General features: G+C 38.2%; 1 non-coding gene across 1 annotated transcript; it reads left to right on the top strand.

The window, feature by feature from the left end:
* The first annotated feature begins 9,224 nt into the window (after positions 1-9,224).
* Positions 9,225-9,406, top strand: LOC134368725 (U2 spliceosomal RNA). The gene has a single exon (XR_010022445.1). It is a non-coding gene; the product is annotated as a U2 spliceosomal RNA (small nuclear RNA).
* Positions 9,407-9,618: the final 212 nt, after the last annotated feature.

Raw genomic sequence — 9,618 nt, 5'->3', positions numbered from 1 at the left:
GGTTCGGGTGAGGCTAATAGTGTAGGAAAACAAGACAGGCAAAGTTCACGAATATTTGTGCTCCAGGATAAGACAAATCCTATAGGAGTAGCGCAAAGAGCTCTAACATTTATTGGAGCAGCAAAGCAAAAGCCGTACATCATAAAACAGAGGGATGCCTGCTTTGCTGATTAAATTACAAATGACTATTTGGAGACAATGGTACAAGTTACAATAAGCTTTCCTACTGGCAAAAAAAAAAATGCACGGCATAAACTATTTCAGGAAAACTAATATATAGAGAGAGGAAATACACAGAAAAGGAAATGATTATCCAGAAGTTTGAGTCTCTGACAGAAGAGTCTCACATATACAGCTTTTTATGGGGCAGGGGTGCTTGTACATGCCACTGGGGGATCTCAGAAAAGGATTTACATGAGGCCCGAATTAGCATCAAATTCTCTCTCACTATTAAAATTTAGTTGCCTACATAAAATAAACTGTAACTGGAATTTAGGTTAAAAAAAAGCGAAGGTGGTTAAAAGTTTTCAAAGGGAACATATTTTTATGACCATGACTCTGATCATGGGTCACCTGAGTAGGTTTTCCTTTTCAACATCACGGTGATCATAAATATGATTAGAGTGCTCGACTGCAGTGTCAAAGTCTCATTCAATTTCTTAAGGTTGTATTTAATCACATTCAGGTGTAACCTCAGCTGTGGGTGAAAACCTCCTGGAGAAAAACATCTCTCTTCTATTTCATTATGAAATTGTTCTAAAAATTGAAATTGGGCCACGTTTTGAAAATCAGGCATCAAGATGAAGCAATTTTACACTTCTGAAATATACCAGAGAATCAATCATTTTCCTGGACAAATCAAATGCCCAGTGTTGTTGGAGAAATAACACTACCCTAAGGACTCTAGAAATATCCAGTGGAAAACAAAACCTGGAGAATTCCATGGGAAATGAGGTCTTTAAAAATCTCGAGTCACAAGAAAGAGGTCAAAAGGTAAATCTTTGGTTTGAGAGGATTGCTTGTGCATTATCCCCAATTAAAGTTTTTTTATTTTTATTATAAAGATCCTTCAAACCTCATAAGCAACAAAGATTTTATAAAGTAAAAGAGAAAAAAGGCACCAGCTGTATATTTTTTATATTATTTTTTATTTTTTTGTTGAGGCTTACAAAGAATCACATGCTATAATGGGTGAGATTAACAGCTACAGGCATTGAATACTGCGGGCAATTTTGCAAATTAGTACAACCCTTTGAGAAATCAATTTGGAAGTATGTACCGAAATGCACAAAATTCTATACCCTTTGATTCAAATTTATATTTGTATAAACTCATGCTGAGAAAATCCAAAATGTAATGAAAGCTGTTGGATGAGGATATTGTGTGGTAAAAATGATCAGCATATGACATACCTAGAAATAGTGGAACCACCAAACAAATCATGATGCATTTATTTGATGGGATATTGTTGAGACAATGTAACGTGGTGTCTAGGGTTATGGAAGGAAGGCAGCATCACCATGTACTTTCCCATCTCTTCCTCTTTAGTAACATCATGCCCATAGAGTGTGTTGGAAAAGTATGAAGAATGTGTCCTAGATCTTGAATTGTCCTGAAGTTTCCAGGGGAGAGACTGGGGAACACTAGGGTTTATTATCCATTCTGCCAGGCAAAAGCCAGTAACCAGTGATATAAAAGAATGAAAACACATCCTTAAAACCTGGAGCAAAAGCATCTGATTCTCTTCTCTAGTAGGGCTTCCTGCACACTTTCCTTTCTGTATGAGAGCCCTGAGTCGCCACTCAAGCCAGTTGACCTAGTCTATGTGAATCGAAATAGATCCTGGGCCTTTTCATGTCCACAGAACCGCAGAAGACATCTCCCAGGACATGAGAAGGGGAAGTGGCCACAGCATTCACCCTGCTCTGAACCAGACCATGAGGAAAAGGAAAGCTTTCCTGGTCATTGACCACCTGAGTTACCAACAGGCTGCCACAAAGAGGGGCTGAGACATCACCTACTGTGAGCATGCAGATGGAAAGCGCATTTCATTGAAGGACACCGTGTGATCCACAGAAATAAGATTGAGCCTCATATCTAGAGCCAACAGTTCCGATGCAAGTCAATATAATGGGAAAAACAGAAGAAGAGTTTCACAAGAGTTTTAAGAATTTTCAAGCAGTTATAATTAGAAAACAACATAGGCTGCCTGGGTGTAAAAATAATGAGTTCCTAAATAAATAAGCAAACAAGTAGACTCAGAAAAAAAATGATAACAGTTGAGAACTGAAGAACCATGCCAAAAAAAAAAATTATTTTCACAAAGAGGACAAAAGGAAATAAACATCAAAAGTGAAGGTCAGAGATATGGAACCCAGGACCTACAGTGAAGAATTTTTTAGGTATCCTTCCATGCACAGAATATGCAGATAAAATGCATTAGGTATTACTATCTTATTTAAATAAGTCAAATTGCATTATGAATATCCTTCGTCTTGCAAATTTTACTATTATTTGAGGAGTCTGGTAACATACCATTATAAAAAGCTCTAGAAAAGCAGTTTATGATAGTGTTTAGGGGCTTTAACCCTGAATCCTGACTATGTGAGTTCAGATCCTAATTCCTCCACTTCCCACCTATGAGACTATATTAGTCTGTTTCTGTTGCTTGTAATCAAATACCTGAAACTGGGTAATGTATAAAGAAATGAAATTTGGTTTTTACAGTTTCAGAGGCTGGGAAGTCCAAGGTCCAGGGAACACATCTGGTGAGGGCCTTGGTGGTGACTCTTCACAACAACACAGGGTGTCACATGGTAGTGGCTTGAGTGAGAGCGAGCTGGCTTGCTCCTTTCTCTCCTCATAGAGTCATCAGGGCCACATCCATTATCACCCATGAAAACATCTCTTTACTACTCCATGTATGGATCAGCCCATACACGAGGGTGGGGTCCTCAGGATCCAATCACCTCTCAAAGGCCCTACCTTTCAGTTACCATAATAGGATTTCCCACCCTCTCAACACTGTCGCAAGGGGGATTAAACTTCTAATACATGGAACTTTGGGGGAATAATTGACCCCATATTGGAGGCTTTGGGTGAATTGCTTAACTTCCCTAGGTCTGTTTTCTCTTGTGTAAAATAAGTGAAGCAGAAAATATCATGACTTTAAAAGATACTTTTAAATATGAGAAAGATACTTCTTAAGTATAAGAATTATGTGCACCAAAACATGTAAGACAGTAGAAGAATGTTACGTAACAAATGCTATACAATTGGTCACTATTATTAACTTACTCTTTTTAATAACAGCACTGAATTTTATAGAAGTCACCTAGCAATTGCTGTGGATGAATATTTAGAATCTTCTGTTTATTTTCTTATTGCAACAAACTTCCTTGGACATGATATATTTGTGTATTTGTTCAAATGCCTGCCAACTTTTCATTAGCATATTTGGTGTCAAGCTCGTTAACCTTGAGGATATGTGAAATATTTAAAGCAGGTTTTAAGACTTGAGGTACCAAAATACGTTAGCCGTCTGATCACATGTAAAATAGTGATGGTGATAATGACATTGATAAATAACTAACACACATCAAGCTCTCAAAAGGCGTTACCTAATTTAATCCGAAGTCCATTTCAAATGGGACCGCCACGAAGGAGGTACTCTTGAGAAAACACATACCATGGCCGTTTAAAATGAAAAAGAAATCCCCTTCCATTATATTAATTTTTAAAATATGTATATCTTGTAGAGTATTTGATTGTACATATTTGTGCCTATTAACTTATCTTCTAAAGTTCCTCTGATGGTACGTATTATATTTCTTTTATAGTTTCTGTACCACCAAAGACAGTAACTCGCACCCAAAAGGAAGGCAAAACAGTCATAAGTATATTGATAATCATAGTGGTCTGCCATGAAAACAGTGATCACAATATAAAAATGTTTTTCAATACAGAGGTCACCAGCTGGTGCTCAGGAAATGTTTACAGCCCCTGATTGTGTTCATTTGCCCTGCACAGTGTTTCTAAACATTGAGTCAGTTGTAAACATGTAGAAATCAAAGTAACAACCAGGATGTGCTACAGTTTCCTTTGAAAGACATCCGGCAACACCTAGGCATACCCTTTCATATATCTACAACATTCTATACGTAGATGCTCATTAAATGTGTATTTTATAAATGAGAGGACTGAGATTTAAGGAGGTCTGATGAAATGTGCTCCATGTCACCCAACATGGCCCATCCAGGATTTGAACTAAGGTCTGTCTGACCTCACAGCTGAAACTGGTCTTTCTCTCTTTACTTCCTGCTTATAGTCAAAGCCATGAACGCTTTCATTGTCTTTTTGTTGGTGGTGACTGGTCCAATCACGACTTAATAACTTATGTATGCAAGTGTTACCTCATGGAGATCTTTTCTATTTCAAGGTTATCACTTCCTTGAAGACAAAAGAAAGGCTCTATGTCAACCTCCCTGAGAACAAATCTCCTCATGAAAGGAAAACCCAATAACCCAGAGAAGATGGGGAAATGTTCAGAGGGCTAGGGAGACTCAAATTGTTATTCTATATCTTTGGAATGGTCCAGAATGTTTTTTCTGAGGGGACTGGGTGAAAAGGACAAAGGTACTGAAGGAGTTTTTCTCTTCTCCGCAGCTGGCCAATCCCTTTTATATCCTTGGGGAGAATAAGGTAGTTTTGCTGAAGCTGCTGAAGGCTCAAGAGAAATTACAGACACTGAGGAGCTGGTTCCCCCAGTTGAGTGACTTTATCCATGACGCAAATCTCACTCCTTCCCTGCAAAAGCCTGTGAGTAGACAAAGCTCCCACAATAGCATTAATACTTGGTTGCCTCGCTTTACATCCAACATTGGACATCCGGCACCATGTCCCACTATGAACTAGCTACTGTTCTGGTTCTGAGAACAGGAGTGAGCAAAACACATCACATCTCGGGCATCCTGAAACTACATGCAAAATGTGGAGGGGCCAAAAATAAACCTGGTGAACAAGTAAAAAGTACGCCATGTTAGATTGTGATCAATGCTCAAAAAATAAGACAGCAGGATGAGGCGTGGGAAATATGAAGACGGATGTAAAAAGACCACACCATCTCCTCTCTTCTGTGATTATTCTTAACCAAACTTTTTCTCCGCCTTCCTCCCTACAAATGTGCCAGATTGATTGTATGTTTTTGTTTGTATTTTTTTTCTTGTTACTGCAGTGATAACGTACAAAATGCATCTAACTTAGATCACTTCTCATGGTAGGCTCTCAGTATCTGTTATACTGTTAAGGGAAACTGAGGAAATTGCAGGTTCCACTGGCTAAATCCAGGTTTTTGGTATCTTGAACAAAGAATTGGACAAGACTAGCCAGAGGTGAAAAGCAAACAGCAGTTTTATTCAGCAAGGCGAGAGTACACTCTGGAGAGGAGGGAGCACCTCGAGTGAGAGAAAGTGTCTCAAGAGCCCTGATGGGTACATTCCTGGGGATTTAAGACCTCTTAGCTGGATTTGGGTGGTTTGGTCATTGGTTGAGCCCTAAGTTAGTCTCTGTTGATTGGTGCCCTAGCTGGTGGGGGAGCTCATTGGTCCATCCTAATGGTGCCCAACATGGGGTTGGAGCTCCCTGTCTGGAATTGTATTTGTCTCCTGTGACTGCTTTTGTGCGCATGCATGCCTATGTCCAGTCTCCCCACTTGCAAATAACCAGGTTTCCTCCTCCTGCTTTTATCTTTATCTAACTTCCTGCTTCAATACCCCTAATCTAAATATTTTCCATGCTTTACACACTAAGTTATTCCTTTTTTTGGCTATGAAGTTTCAGTCTGGAATTCTCTTTTCTTTGTAAAGGACAGGATTCCCTGGATGGATCTAACAAGGGGCCAATTGGTATTTACCTATTAAAGTTTTCATTCAATAAATGTATTTTGGGAAACTACTACAGCCCTGTCCCAGTGGAGGGTGCTGCAAAACAAAAGTTTATAAACCCCCATTCATTCCCTCAGAGACCTCATAGGAAATGGGAGAGAAATGTGCACATGAGTAATTTAAATAAACTGTGAGCTGTACCAACTTTGATGTCTATACAATATAAAGTGATGTCAATAGTGCCATCTCTTAACCTAGAATGACAGAGAGATGTGTAAAGTGAGATGTGTTGTGTGGTCTCCTGATCCCTTCACGAGAACCCTGGGTGAGTCTTTTGTTTTTGTGTTTAGTTTTGTTTTTTCATTGAGAGGTAGGTTGTTAAAACATGCATTCAGATACTTTTGGCTTCAAGAAGAAGACATCAATTTCTGCTAACCGAAGATCGGTAGGAAATTATTGGAAGATTTCTCACTGAATGACTGAAAGAGTTGGACAAAACCAAAACAGAACAGGAGGTGCAAGAAGAAGGAAAACTCCAGAGACCTCAGCTGAGGTTGGGCACTTCCTAGAAAGTAGGCAAACACACAGCTCAGCTTCCCAAATCCCAGCCTCTGGATCTCCATCCTAAATTTCATTTTCCCAAAAGAATCTGATGGTGGTCCAATGGTCCATCCTGGATTGGTTGTGTTCCTGTGGCTCTGTCAGCTGCCACCAAAGGAGCAAGTGCTCATGTAATTTGGGGGTGGCCCCTGGGGACCAACCTTTCTAAGATGCCATTTCCAGAGAAGGGAAAAGAAGAAACCCAGAGGCCCTAGCAGGAGATGTTTACAGCCAGTTCACCACCTGCTTTTATACTATTGCTATATTCAGAATAACATATATGGGTAATAGTAAGAGAAGGAATAAGGAAAGGCAGAGAAGGTTGGAGACATTTACTGTGAAGGCTGACTCAGTAATTGTCACCAAGTCAGTGAAGGGTTATTATGAAGCGAACCCTGACCAACTCTTTTTAATCTTCATAGAGTGAGAATAAATGGATTTCAGTTTACAGATTAAGACGGATGTCTTGACAGTAAAGTTATTAACTGAGGATTCTCGATCATAAAAGGTAGTAAAGGAGATGCGATACTTCATTTTAAAAATCACTTAAGTCACCATTTTTTATATAAAATTGATTGTTATAAGGAGGCATTTGGATGGAAAAAGAATCACCAGAAGAAACAAACAATTTTTGCAATCATATTACAGAGCTAGGGAATTAAGCAATCTCCCAGTGTCCACAGAATGATAAATAATTGATAAGATCAATTTTAAGTCCTTTTTTTTTAATAGATAGAGTTGAAAGATAATGATCTTCACTAAAGTTTATCACTAAGTCCTGGATTCTATGTCATGGGACTGCTCCTAGGTAAGAATGTCTTTTTAATTAACTGCACTGGGTCATTAAAATCACTTAGAGGAATTTCAAGTCAGATATGCTGTATCCACATACTCATGTGTTTACCAGAGGACCCTGAATATTGTTTTAGCCAGTTTCAAATACCAACAGCAACATACAGTATTATCAGAGTTCTCATTAAAATTTACTAGAAAGGTATTTGTATTACTTTCAACCAGCTGTAGAAATCGAAACATTCATATAAGGTTTCCAGAAGTTGAAATATGGGAAATGCTTGATGAAAACTAAAGGGAAATTACAAATAAATTAAGCATTGTCATATACCAGCCACCATAGTAATGACAACAATATGACGATATAAAAATTCTTGAGCTTAAGCATCCACATTTTCAGTCTATCATCATCAAAGTTCTTTCCATAAAAGCACTGGGTATCCATTTTTAAATCATTATTACTCATGAACCTTTGTGGTCATCATTTACCAAGTTTATTTTATTCACTAAAAATTCTGTTTCAAAGGGAGCATCGTATGGGATACCATGAGTTCTTGTGTACTGCATTTCTGTAAGTTAAAGCAGGAGTTAACCATGGCGATAAGGCAATATTAGTGCTGTCAAAATAAATCCATCAGTTTTCAAGTTAGGTATTTTATATATACAAAAATACTTCAAAAAGTTCATGGAAAAATAGAACTGAAAAATAACACGAATCTTTCCATGAACTTTGTCAAGTACCCTAGTAGATCTCTATGTGGCAAAGCCTCCTAAATAACCCTCCCGAAATAAATAAAGCACAAAAGCACATATTCATTATATTTTGTGTTTTGTTGTTGTGATTATTGCTGTTAGGAAAATGGGGTAAGTTCTTTTGTGTTACAACACTAAGACAAAGTTAAAAAAAAATAGACATGTGTACAACAGATTAATCAGGGATTAGTGGAATGCTACCAAGTGGAATAACACACACCCACACACACAATGCATTCATTCATTCGAGAACTATCCATTGACTGCCTCCTGTATGCAATGGGCTTTGCAACTTACGACGACAAGCAAAGAAGCAATTCAAACATAAGATAGACCCTTTTGTTTTAAATAAAAGGAAAAGACATAAGTATTGGCAAGGATATGGAGAAGAGAAAAGGAAACCTTTGTGCACTGCTGATGGGAATGTAAAATAGTACAGCCGTTGTGGAAGAGCATGAAAGTTCCTCAAATAAATTAAGAATAGAACCATTAATCTAAAACGGAACCAGCAATCCCACTACTGGGTATACATTCAAAGGATGTGATATAAGCATGTCAGAGTGATACCTGCACTCCCATGTTTACTGCAGCATTATTCACAATATCCTCAGTCAGTGGATGACCTGATAAAGAAAATGTGGTAAGAGAGGATTTTGAATGTTCCAACAAAAAGAAATGACAAACGTTTGAGGTGATGAATTTGCTCATCACCTTGATTTGATCACTGCACACTGTATATACATGTATCCAAATACCACATTATATGGGATAATACATACAATTATTATGTATCAATTAAGAAAAAATAAATTTAATAACATAAAAAAATAAAATTTTAAAACAAGGATAGACCCAAAGAAAAAGAAAAAAGGACAATGTGGTACATACACACAACAGAATCCTATTCAGCCCTAAAAAAGAAGGAAATTTCATCATTTGCAATAACATTGATGAACCTATGCTAGTGAAATGAGCCAGACACAGACAGCAAACACCGCACGATCTCACTTTGTGTGCAATCTCATAGAAGCAGCGAGTACAATAGTGGTTACCGGGGGGGTGGGGGGCTAGAAATGAGGCTGTGTTGAAGAGATGTTGGTCAAAAGATAGGAAATTTCACTTACAAGGGAGGAATCAGTTCAAGAGATCTGTTGTACAGCAATGTTACTAACAATGTATTCTTGAAAACTGCTTAACATCGCTTCTCGGCCTTTTGGCTAAGATCAAGTGAAAACTGCTTAACAGAGTAGATTTTCTTGAAGTAGTGTTCTTACTTCAAAAAAGTGATAAGTATGTAAGCTAATGGATATATTAATTAGCTTGATTTAACCATTCTACAATGTATATGATACAGTTTGCATATGTTTGTTGTCCCCCCAAAGCTCATGGTGAAATCCGATTCCCACTGCAGCTGTGTTGGCAGCTGTTTGGATCACGGGGGGCAGATCTCTCATGAATAGATCAATGCCCTTCCTGAGTGGAGAGGAGTTAGTGAGTTTTCACTCTATTAATTCCTAAGAGAGCTGGTGGTTTAAAGGACCCTGGCACCTTCTCTCTCTCTCTCTTGCTTCCTCTCACCATGTGACCTGCT

Source organism: Cynocephalus volans, chromosome X (assembly GCF_027409185.1).
Source record: "Cynocephalus volans isolate mCynVol1 chromosome X, mCynVol1.pri, whole genome shotgun sequence".
Taxonomy (NCBI): domain Eukaryota; kingdom Metazoa; phylum Chordata; class Mammalia; order Dermoptera; family Cynocephalidae; genus Cynocephalus; species Cynocephalus volans.
The sequence above is the reverse complement of the archived record's forward strand: the minus strand, read 5'-3'. Positions and strand labels throughout refer to the sequence as shown.